Here is a 13742-nt window from a genome sequence, read left to right on the forward strand (position 1 = left end):
GAGAATGCATCTGCCACCACATTTTTCTTCCCTTTTTTGTAGATGATTTCAAAGTCATAACCCAACATCTTTGTGACCCACTTTTGTTGCTCTTCATAGGATAATCTTTGTTCTAAGAAGTATTTAAGGCTATCATGATCCGTTTTTACCTTGAAGTGTCTTCCCATTAGGTAGGGTCGCCATTTCTTAAGTGCATGGAGTATTGCCAACATTTCCTTCTCATAAATAGCTTTGCCTAAAAACTTTCCCTTGATTGGACGACTTTCAAAAGCAATGGGTCTTTCATCTTGCATTAGAACAACACCAATTCCATTTCCTGAAGCATCAAATTCCACAATACAGGTTTTTGTGAAGTCCGGTGTAGCTAAGACCGGTGCTTGGCACATTGCCTCTTTAAGATGTTCAAAGGCCTTTGTTGCTTCCGGAGTCCATGAAAATGCATCTTTCTTCAATAATGTTGTTAGAGGTGCTGTTATTCTCCCATAATTGTTAACAAACTTGCGATAATACCCTGTCAACCTGAGAAATCCTCGCAGATGCTTTATGGATATGGGGATTTTCCATTCCTTAATGGCTTTAATTTTGCTAGGGTCTACCTTAACTCCTTCATGAGATACAATATGACCCAGATACTCCACCTCCTGGACTATTGAGTCTTGAAAATGTCATTCATTTCCGTTACACTTTCACTATTATGTCCATTATATCACCTCCATTTCACCTCCATTTCACTACTATGTCACCACATTCATCCCACTTTCATTATAATTGGGCCACATTTATGTTTTTCCAATCTTTATTAATTCTAAGCCTTGTAAGTGAATTTGTGGTTAAAAATTAGAAAATAATGTGCATATAATTATACCTAACAAATGGGTTGAGATTGTTGACATGTGCAGGTTGAAAGGAGGCTTCTAGAAGACTCTTATGTGGCACTCTAAGGCCAAATTCGAATTTGAGTGGAAAGAATCATGGGATCATGAGGATATGTGTCACATCTCCTAATTGTATTGTAACTCTAAGAAGACATGTGTCTTATCAGTTCCTATTTTGATTAGGACTCTAGAGGTAGAGGGAGAGATTCATGGACTCTCATTAATGAGATGGTTTCTCATCTTGTATAAATAAGAGATCTCTCTCCTTCATTTGTTAGCTTGTTAGTCTTTTAGCTTGTGAGTTCTTTAGCTTGGAGTTTGTAGTTCTTCCTTGATGGCTTTTGAAAGCTTTGGAGAACTTTTTTGTACTTTGTAATTTTGAAGAATTTGAAAAAAGCTTTGATGTTCTCAACATGGAAGGAAATGTGAAGTAGATGTCATGGAGCATATTAGAATGTAAGGTAGAGTAGATTTCATTTTGTAAAATTTGCTTTGATTTCATTATGTCATTTGATTGCTTTCAAGATAGATTATATTTTTCATTCATGCAATTTTAATTCATGCAAGTGTGTTCAACCGATTAATTGTAGATTAGTAATGCACATAGCTTTTTAATGACTAATGACATGATGGAATCATCTTGTCCTTCTGTTGATTTATTTCTGAGTTCTAATTCCAACATTGTTATTTCTTTCAGTTTTGTTTTGTTCATTTACTTTTTTGAAAGATAGATATTAGACTGCTCATGTCATTTTCAGTTACCTCCTATAGCCAAAGCGACTCAAATGGTGAGGGATTGAAGTATGAATGCGTAGTTTGATATTAGTTTCTTTTTCTGCAAGTTAGTTATTGAATTGCTCACGTCATTTTCAGTTACCTCCTATAGCCAGAGCGAGTCGAATGGTGAGGGATTGAAGTATGAATGTGTAGCTTAATATTAGTTTCATTTTATGAAATTTAGATATCAGATTACTCAATTTGTTTATGATTACCTTCTATAGCCAGAGCGAGTCGAATGGTGAGGGGTTAGAATATGAGTTGATGTAATATGATTTAGTTTATTTTGCTTACATTTTTTGAATTGTTTTAAGTTCAGTTTTATTTTATACAGCAGCAAGGATACTTGGTTTCAAAGTCACTAGCTCATTGTTTGGTTGTTGCATTCCATTTTGATTGAAGTAGCTGCATATTTACACTTTTGTTTAAGTACTAATTCCATCAATAACATGTTTTGAGATCTTTTGAAGTGCTAAGTTTTGGAAGTTAGCATTAGGGTTATAGGCCTTGTCTTGAAATATCTATCCATACTTGTCCTTTAAAAGTATTCTTAAGACTTTAGAATAGGATTTCCATTTGCATTAGACACTTTAGGAAACCAACAAAAACAAAACCCCAAAACAAAATAAAATCTATAAAACAACGAAGTAAGAAAAAGGTTAATTAAGCACATATGGTGCACCACACTTCATCAGTTTACGATACCCGGATTGATAATTTATGTAGAGCAATTTAAGACGTTAAATTGACTAGACATTTTTGCGTCGTTGCCGGGGAAGTGTAATTAGGAGACCTTATTTCTTACATCTAAAAAAAATTAATAATTCTTGAGTATGCTCTCTTCCTGCACTTCGTGTGATATGGAGGATCAGAAAAAGGATTGTTAAGTAAAAAAAAAATTAATAATTCTTGAGTATGCTCTCCTCCTGCACTTTGTGTGATCCGGAGGATCATAAAAAGGATTTTTACGTAAAAAAAGAAGAAAAAAGAAAAAAAAGGAGACAAAATAAACTTCATCATTTCAATTGATTCAAAAAAGAAAAATGGAACTCAACTGCTTTGATAGGTTCAAATTGTCTAAAATTGACTGGTTATGACTTGTAGTGGTCCTCAAAACACTGTATCCTGTTTTAATAAGGTTTTGAAACATAGCTGCGGAAAGTGCCCTGATTCCACAGCTAGTTGAGAATTCCGCAGTTGTTTCAAGGTTTAGCAGGTTACAGGCGTCCAGTGAAGAAACCGACCACATGGGCATCTCCAGAATTATCTCGACATGGATCCTATCCTACTCACCCAGCTCAGATCAATAAAAAGCCAGCCTAAGACCTCAGTCAAAGTCCTGTTTTTAGCATGTTTTCTCTGAAGACTTTGCGGCCTGAAATTGAAAATCATTAATCCTTTTTATGGCTATCTTGAATCCTAGCTTTCACTGTGGCCTTAACAAGAAATATGCATCCCTGTCCAAGCCTTAGCCCTGAAACAAACCTGCAAGAACATTTGTTAAAAAAAAAAACACCATTGTTTTGTTTAATGAAATGTATATGTATATTTTTAATTTTTGAAAATATAATATATAATTTTATTAACAAAAAAATTAAAAAAAAAAAAACATTAAAAAGAATATAATAAATTTTATTATTTTGTTTGGTAAAATATATATGTGTATCTTTAGTTTTTGAAAACATAACATATGTAATTTTATTAACAAAATAAATAAATAAAAAAAAAAAAATTACGTTTCATACAATAAAACAATCTCTGCATTTCTTGACCTTGATCTTTGGAGCCGAGCCAGCTAGAAAGAACTGCATGCGAGTTTGATTATTAACACATGCAAGTCAAACCTGACTGACTTTGATTTCACTTGTACTCGTAGTTGAATGAAAAAAATCGATCTGGTTCTAGAGAGGACATAGAAGGAAAAACTCTCCACAGCTGCATTGAAAAAAAAATGGATTGAAGCAAGGACTTTTTAACATGTATGAGAATGCACAAAGTCGTATCATCCAACCACTAATTCGAAAATTTTGCAGGCCGAATGCAGAACAGTGAACATATTAACTCAGAAAAACGTAAACAGCTGAAAAAAACGTCTAACTTCCAACGTGTGATTTGTGCAAATAGAGACGAATTTGAAGAAAAGAAAACATGAGTTTTTTCACCAACTGGGTGAATTAGATAACCCAAAAACCGTTTTAGGAGATTCGTGGCGGTCTAGGAGAAATCCTCGATTCTTTGGAGCCCATTTTTGCGGGCCGCGGGGAAAAAACGAGATTTGAATTAATTAACTGATATTTGATTTAATTTAATTGCTTTCGATTTGGAATAATAGCATGCTGATGATTAACCGTTTGTTGATTTTTGCCACCATGTCTTCTTCCCTTATGCCACCCGTTTGCAATTCATTAACGCTTGTTAACAACAGTTCCAATTTAAGATGGCTCTCCATTATGTGACTTATTCTAATTGAACACGACTTTCTGTCATTAAAACCCGTGAAATTGTTGCCACCCGTCTGCGCTTGTTCCGCTACTTCCTGTTTAACAATAAGAGGATCAAACACGGCACTAGAATTATATGAAAATGATTATAGCTTGTCGATGTTTATTCCTTTGGCATATGTTTATTCCTTGGTTATTTGGGGGATTCCTTACAAGGCGTGCGGTAGCATTGTTCAAATTTATAAAAAGGTGAGTTCTGCTCTAAGGCTTGCAGCAGTGGAAAAGGTTACCAATCAAGAAATAAGGCAAGTTATTGAAAATGTATGACAGTGGCATCAACAAGGCCTTCTGCTGCAACACGTCTGAATGACCCATTTCTCATAGATGAGTCGAGTAGGTAATGCACATGCACGTTAAACTTCCAAATCATTTTGAGATTGACTTGGGTGTTTCTATTACAACATGCATAGGAATTGTTGGTGAAAAATACTAATAAAAAAAATATGAGCAGCACAAGAGTTGGTACTCTGATCTATTTCCATCTTTAAAACTGTTTTGCTTCATATTCAATGTTTTTATTTTTCAGGCAAATAGTAAAAAAATAAATAAATAAAAAAAAAAAAAAATGATGGGGCTCATTGGGAGAGCTAAATCAGTTTAACTTTCTTTAGCTAGATAAAAGGGGCATTCAAGGATATGTGTCTGATGGTTGACTGTTTCAACCACTTTCCGCAGCTGGTTCAACTTTCCGTAGCTGTTTTGTTAAACTCTAGGTTGCAGGTGTCATCAAGCAAAACAAGCCACATGGGTAGCTGGGGGAATGTCAGTACATGGATGATGTCCTATTCATTTGGTCAAATTCGATGAAAAGGACCCCGGTCAAAGGGAAGTCAAGTTGTGTGTTATCACTAAGTCGCCACACTAAGTCGCTGCATGTCAAGAAAAAATAATAATTTTGAATCAATGAAATGAATAAGTTATTTGCTCACTTTTTTGAAGGTATTGATTAATTTTGGACTGATGATGAAAGATGAATGACTAACTTTTTATTCAAGATTTTTAGCTACAGAAACTGTGCACATTTCACAGCTAAAGTCCAATTCCGCAGTTGTTCTCTAATTTTGCAGCCAAAAAACCTCATTGCTCAAATCAGCCTAACTTTTTCATACAAAATCATATTTTGATGATTTAAGTACCATTGGAAAGATCTCAACAAGATCTACACAATGAGAAATCCATCATTTGAGTTTGAAATGGCAAATAATGAAATAAATTGTTGAAAAGAAGCAACATCAACTTGAGGCACTAATTCCAAATCAGGTATAAATTCTTTTGGTTTTTCCTTTGAGAACTTGTTTCATTAATACAAGTTCTTAGTTTTGTGTGTAAATATCATAACTAGAGAGATTGGCCATCTCTCTCCTTTGAAAATCTTACATTCCATTGCAGAAGAAGTATTAGTTTTTTTGCAGGTTCCAGGAGGAAGGACAAATGACTACAAGAGAATGGTGTCTCTCTAAGAGACCAATTTGTTTCACAAGAGGATGATCAACAACAAAGAGGAAATACTTTGATGCAAAATCAGATCCAAACACTTGAAAATCTTTCAGATACTATTGTCTCCATCACATCCATACTTCATAATAAACCATTCACTCTATATTTTCCATTTACATTCACATACACTTTCCATCTATTTTTATCCATTCATAACCCACAAATAAAAGCAAGAGGCTCATTCATATGCTTATAGCCCATTGACATTTCTACTCTCCATTGCCATCTTCCATTTTCATCTTCCATTTCCTGTCGTTTTCATTCCGCAAATAAGCCCTGCTTCAATGAAAATTATTGAGTCCATAGTCCTTTGAGTCTAAGTTCTTTGCAAAAACACCTTGAGGCTTGCATGCCTTAATGGCAAGTCCTCATGCTGACAAACAATGGGAATACATTAATGTCCCTTGTTCGTTAGATCTTCTAGGTGACTCAACATCGACAAATTCATTCATGCCTAGCAAGACGTGTTTGGGCATCTTGACTCTCATTGTCATCAATGGTGAGAGTTCTCGTGTTGACTAGTGGCATCCATTAATGGCCACTGAGACAACAATTTCCTACTATTTTCGACATTAGAACATCTTTTCACATTGTAGGAATTGTGCCAGTGAGTTTTGAAGACATGAAGACTATTATTTTCAGCATTTTGGAGCAGATTCAGCAAGTTTTAGTAGAAGCAATAAAAAGTCATCTTATCTCTCTATCCATGACTCCTCTTGTTCAGCCACTTGAAGAAGAATATGATCAGAAATTTTCAGCCACTACACATACAACTCATCCATTCCAAAGGGTAAGTGAAGGTACATAATTTTCTAATTTTTGACCATAGAATTCCATAAAAAGCTAGAATGATAATTGTTGGAAAAACATTTCTCTTCCTCATTTCATAAAATTGCCAATACCTTTAGTTGAGGGGGGGAATACATTCATATTCATATCTTGCCATGTCCATATCATATTCAGGAGCCCACATACTTCCAACATATATTAATTATTACATTGCTATTATGAGCATACAATGGCTTTCGAAAAAGTGCTTAAAGGATAAATTGGATACATACAAAATCATGGTTGTCACATAAGAACCAACCATCATGCAATCCAATAAAGATATACTTTGCAGCAATAATCAAAATATCATTATGCAAAGTTCAAAGATCAAAATAGAAGGCAACAAAAAAAAAAAAATGGTTGTAACACAAGAACCAACCATGTTGCAATTCAAATAAAACACTTTGTAGAAATATGAAGTTATCAAATGATATCATGCAAAGTTAAGCCAAAGCTCAAGGATCAAAAGAGTTAATATTGCATGAGGACATGCAATAGCTTCAGTTGGGGGGTACATTGAGTCTTGAAAATGTCATTCATTTCCATTACACTTTCACTATTATGTCCATTATATCACCTCCATTTCACTACTATGTCACCACATTCATCCCACTTTCATTATCATTGGGCCACATTTATGTTTTTCCAATATTTATTAATTCTAAGCCTTGTAAGTGAATTTGTGGTTAAAAATTAGAAAATAATGTGCATATGCTTATACCTAACAAATGGGTTGAGATTTTTGACATGTGTAGGTTGAAAAGAGGCTTCTAGAAGACTCTTATGTCGCACTCTAAGGCCAAATTCGAATTTGAGTGGAAAGAATCATGGGATCATGAGGATATCTGTCACATCTCCTAATTGTATTGTAACTCTAAGAAGACATGTGTCTTATCAGTTCCTATTTTGATTAAGACTCTAGAGGTAGAGAGAGAGATTCATGGACTCTCATTAATGAGATGGCTTCTCATCTTTTAATAAATATAAATAGGAGATCTCTCTCCTTCATTTTTTAGCTTGTTGGTCTTTTAGCTTGTAAGTTCTTTAGCTTGGAGTTTGTAGTTCTTCCTTGATGGCTTTTGAAAGCTTTGGAGAACTTTGTGGTACATTGTAATTTTGAAGAATTTGAATAAAGCTTTGATGTTCTCAACATGGAAGGAGATGTGAAGTAGATGTCATGGAGCATATTAGAATGGAAGGTAGAGTAGATTTCATTTTGTAAAATTTGCTTTGATTTCATTATGTTATTTGATTGCTTTCAAGTTTGATAGATTAGATTTCTCATTCATGCAATTTTAATTCATGCAAGTGTGTTCAACCGGTTAATTGTAGATCAGTAATGCACATAACTTTTTTAATGACTAATGACATGATGGAATCATCTTGTCCTTCTGCTGATTTATTTTTTGAGTTCTAATTCCAACATTGTTATTTCTTTCAGTTTTGTTTTGTTCATTTACTTTTCTGCAAGATAGATATTAGACTGCTCATGTCATTTTCAGTTACCTCATATAGCCAGAGCAACTCAAATGGTGAGGGATTGAAGTATGAATGCGTAGTTTGATATTAGTTTCTTTTTCTGCAAGTTAGTTATTGAATTGCTCATGTCATTTTCAGTTACCTCCTATAGCCAGAGCGACGCAAATGGTGAGGGATTGAAGTATGAATGTGTAGTTTGATATTAGTTTATTTTTCTGCAAGTTAGTTATTGAATTGCTCATGTCATTTTCAGTTACCTCCTATAGCCAGAGTGAGTCGAATGGGGAGAGATTGAAGTATGAATGTGTAGTTTAATATTAGTTTCATTTTATGCAATTTAGATATCAGATTACCCAATTTGTTTATGATTACCTCCTATAGCCAGAGCGAGTTGAATGGTGAGGGGTCAGAATACGAGTTGATGTAATATGATTTAGTTTACTTTGCTTACAGGTTTTGAATTGCTTTAAGTTCAGTTTTCTTTTTATACAGCAGCAAGGATACTGGGTTTCATAGTCACTAGCTCATTGTTTGGTTGTTGCATTCCATTTTGATTGAAGTAGCTGCATATTTACACTTTTGTTTAAGTACTAATTCCATCAATAACATGTTTTGAGATCTTTTGAAGTGCTAAGTTTTGGAAGTTACCATTAGGGACATAGGCCTTGTCTTGAAATCTCTATCCATACTTGTCCTTTAAAAGTATTCTTAAGACCTTAGAATAGGATTTCCATTTGCATTAAACACTTTAGGAAACCAACAAAAACAAAACCCCAAAATAAAATAAAATCTATAAAACAACGAAGTAAGAAAAAGGTTAACTAAGCACATATGGTGCACCACACTTCATTAGTTTACGATACCCGGATTGATAATTTATGTAGAGAAATTTACGATGTTAAATTGACTAGACATGGACTCCAAAGAAACATTTGGATATTTTTGCATATAATTGTTTCTCCTCCAATAGTTGTAGCACCCTATCAACATGTTCAACATGATCCTTCCAAGACTTGCTGTAGATTAGTATATCATCAAAAAATACTAACATAAATTTTCTAAGGAATGGTTTGAAAATTGAATTCATCAAACCTTGAAATGTTGAAGGTGCATTGGTAAGACCAAAAGGCATGACCAAAAATTCATAATGACCCTCATGAGTTCTAAATTTTGTTTTCAGAATGTCTTCAGTCTTTATTCTGATTTGATGATATCCTCAACGAAGATCCAACTTGGTGAAGTAAATTGATTCATGCAATTCATCCAGTAATTCATCAATGAGAGGAATGGGGAACTTATCTTTAATAGTGAGCTTGTTGAGCTCCCTATAATCCGGACACATGCGCCATGATCCATCCTTCTTGTGCACGAATACTACTGGAGTAGAGAAAGAACTTTGACTTGGTTGAATTATACCAGCCTCTAGCATTTCTGCAACCATACGTTCAATTTCACTCTTTTGGACATAGGGATATCGGTACGGCCTGATGTTTGGAGGAACACTTCTTGGAATCAAATGAATAGCATGATCATGATCACGCATAGGTGGGAGACCTTTGGGAGTCTCAAATACCTTGGAATGATTGTCCAAGACTTTTTGGAGATTTGGAGAAATAGATGATTCCGATGTGGAAACATCTAGTGAACATAATTGTGCAATTACACCTCTTTTCTCCTTTTTTAGAAGCTTTGTCATACCATTAGAGCTGATTATCTTTCCTGGTTTCCTTGCAATACCCCTTAATTCAACTTCCTTTCCTTCTGTAGAAAATTTGATGAAAAGTTCTTGAAAGTTAAAAGCTATTGTACCCAAGGATTGTAGCCATTGGACTCCTAGTACAACATCAGCACCTCCCATTGGAATGGAAAGCATTGGGCTAGTCAATACATATTCTCCCATGGATAGCTTAATATTATGGCACTTTCCAGAGCAATTTATTGTTTCTCCACTTGCAATCATCACTTGAGACTCTAGTGCTAGATATAGGAATAAATTCAATACTTTTGCTACCTTACAATGAATAAAATTGTGGGTGCTTCCTGAATCAATCAACACTATTACCTTTCTCTTCTTGATTTGTCCTTCTATCTTTATGGTTTGAGGAGTGGTAATTCCTGCCAATGCATTACAAGATATGGTTGGATTTATTTGTTCTTCATCTAGGCTTTGTTCCTGGAGTATATCCTCTTATTTTGACCTTTCTTGCTCCTTTTCTTCTTCCTCTTCACAATCTATGTAGAATAATTTCTTTTGAGCACACTTATGACCTTTAGTGTATGTGCTATCACAACTGTAACAAAGCCCTTTTGCTCTTTTTTCTTCCAATTTTTGTGGTTTCAACCTTATAGGTTGTGGAAGACTAGGGGCAAAAACACTTTCGTTTTTATAGTTGTGAGTGGTATGCTTCCTGGTTGCCATAATTTTGTTTTCCATTTTTCTTGCTAACCTGAATGCCTTCTCTAATGAATCAGGTTCCCAAAGGTGAACATCATGTTGGATATTATCCTTTAAAGACCCTATGAACACATCAATCCTATGCTCCTCTGGAATATCTTTTACCCTTATGTTCAATTTTTGGAATTCCTCAATGTGCTCCATTATTAAACCCTTTTGTTTGAGACTTATCAATTGGCTAAAAAAAGTGTTGCTTTTTGTATCCTCATAATGTGCTATCAATTCTTCTGTAAAAATTACCCAAGTCATAAATTGTTTACGAGAGAAAATCCATTGATACCATACAAACTGATTTGGTTCCAAATATAAAGTTTCCATACATACCTTTTGTGTGTTTTGCACATTATTGAGATCGAATAATTGCTCCATCTGTAATACGCATGTGGCGGGATCCTTGCCATCAAACTTCCTCATATCAATTTTTGGAATATGGTGGGCCTTCGATCCAACATTAGAGTCTATGAAATCATGATTAACATTTCTTTTGTTCACGTCATGAGTTTCCTTTACAACCTTTTCACCCTTAGTAAGTATTTCTTGTAGAAAATTTGTCAAATCTGTCTTCAAATCTGCCATATCTGTCTTCAAATCTGCCACGTCTCTCTTCAAATCTATATTCGAATTATCCATCTTAGCTTCCATGCCGTTTATCTTAGATTCCATGCCATTTATCTTAGATTCCATGCCATTTATCTTAGCTTCTGTTAGCTTTTGTGAGCGTGACATTTGTTGCACTTGTTCTTGTAATTTTGATATATTATGTAGCATTTCTTCCTCTTCTTCATGAGTCATGCTAGAGCTTTCAGGTTCCTTACTAGGTGTTTGCATTTTCTTTCCTCGGGGTATCAGTTACCTATAATAATGATTTACTATGCCCTTTGAATTCCTTCAAACCAAGCATACGCAAAAATTAAAAAAAAAAACTACACACCTTTTTTCAATTTGTAGAAGCCTGATATTGAATCTGATGTATCTCTGTAAATTCAGATCCTCCAATTCTGAAATTGTGACTTGTAGTAGCCTTCTGCGTCCTCTTTCCAATGCCACAAGTCTGACCCAAATTATATTCTCCAAGGAATAGTTATGCGAAATCTCCCACAGTGACTTGATATAGACTAGTTCAGTAGAGAGAACTTGTACGACGTGCCACGAGTCATGGTTTCAACCTTTGGATCTGAATAATGCATACAAGAAACTATAGTCCGTCCTCTTTCTGTACCTTCTTATGAAATTTCAATCTGATCCTTAGAGAGAAAGTAACGACGATTTTCCCCGGGTCACCTGTTTGGAATGTAATTCAGGAGTCTGCAAAAAGACCAACTTCCTCACATCATATCTCCGCAAATATATCACAAAAATCTCTTAAATTTGGACCCGAGGTTCAATGCGATTAATTCTCAAATGGGTCCTTTTTTCAACTTCTGAAATGTCACAGAAAAAAAGTTATAGCGAAAATTCCACAATGACCTATTTGGAGCAGCGAAACCCTAGAATCCAAACCTCTTATACCAAATGTTATGAAACCAGCTCAAGAAAAGATAGAAAAGATAGATCAACGCCTTAGAATTTAGCCTCTTTGAGGGGGCAACCTCATTTACATTACATAAATAAACAATTCATGGATGATTCAAATGACAAAACCTCCTTTCTATATATAGGAGTCTAAGGAGTCACAATATAATCCAGCCGACCTAACAATAATAATATAAAGCCACAAAAATAACAATAGAGGGATTCTATGGGGCACAGTAATAACAATATGGGGGCAATAGCGGCACAACAATATTAATAAGGGGTATAACTATAATAGTAATGGGGTAATCACTAGTATTATAGGGACCCAACAACATCAATAAAGAGGTGTTTTGTTGTTCCTGATATTTAAGGTCTTAATGCATTAATATATGTTATGATTTTCTTATGAATCTTATGTTAATGCTTATTTTCTTACATGCTTATATGACCTAACACCTATATCATGAACATGATTTCTATTATTGTTGTTGTATATGCTTTGCTTGAATGAGTTGCAGGTTCTAAAGCATTGGAAGAAGCAGAGGGTTTGGACCCTATGGGAACGACCTCAACCGTAGGACCTTCGGGTAATACCTCTTCTTCCTACTTCAGTAGTTTAAGTATTAGGAATGCCTGTTTGCGCCTTTTTATGTTGTAAGCCCTCCGCTCTGTTGGGGTTCTCAACCAAAGACCCTAGGGTGAATTTACCGATAACATCATCAAAAGAGTATGCCATATCATCCACAAGCTAATGGAATGGAAAAGGATTTCAATAAGAGTTTGGAAATGGCAGTCACTAAGGTGTGTAGTGTACAGTTCAATGACTGGGACATGAGGATAACTGCAATTTTTTAGGCATACCGTACTACTCACAAAATGTTAAATGGGAAAACTTCATTCTGATTTATGTATGGGATGGAAGATGTTTGATCCAAACTTAAACAAGAATGCAATAAATTACAGATATAACCATAAATATAGAGATGTAGAAAAAAGAACACTTCATTCTATTAATATCAAGTACTGAAATAAGCTTACAAATAGAATGGAAATAAACTAGCTCGGGTGATGTTAGCTTATCTCTAAGAAGTAATGTGGTAGATACATGCCTCTGAACTATGTTACAATGAGGCTCAAAGGCCTATTTATTATTGAGAAACAATGGAAAACCCTAAACATTCAAAGACCTAACCTTAGGAGATGAAGCGCCAAAACTATGGGCCCCATTTTGTTAAATTGGTATATCAACTTGTCGGGGTTGTAACTTTGGCATAAAATCTTTGTTTGACGTGTAACATACCATTTTAGAAATATCTATTCGAGGAATACAACTCTCAAATGGAAAAAACTAAACGAACAATGATTTTTTCACTAGTTTTCCCAAAAAATGTCGTTTAGGGCCTCAAAACGGTTCTGGAAGTTGAGGACCCAAAAAACTGCTAAAAAATAGTAAATAACACTACAATTAAGGAAACCAAAAAACAGAAAGAGAAAGTGGTGGGGTTCCAAATGGACCAAGTGTGTGGCCACCAAAATCCACCTGGATCAATGTTATGCTAATGAAGTTCCTAGTTCCTAGTTCGTGCATTGTGCTAGCCACTAAGATGAAAAAATATGAAGCTATGGAAAAGTAGCTAGAGAATTTTCTACAGTTGGAGGAAGATTGGGCATTAGAAAGTTTCGACCATGAGGTTCAAAAGGCATGAGATAAGGCATGGAATGACCAAATTATCAAACACATAACAATTCAGAAGGGATATTTAGTGTTGTTGTACGATAATAAATTCTTGGAGCATCTAGGAAAATTTCGGA

Source organism: Pinus tabuliformis, chromosome J (genome assembly GCF_031772625.1).
Source record: "Pinus tabuliformis cultivar Carrire ecotype Pingquan chromosome J, CPIR1, whole genome shotgun sequence".
In the NCBI taxonomy this organism is placed as follows: Eukaryota; Viridiplantae; Streptophyta; class Pinopsida; order Pinales; family Pinaceae; genus Pinus; species Pinus tabuliformis.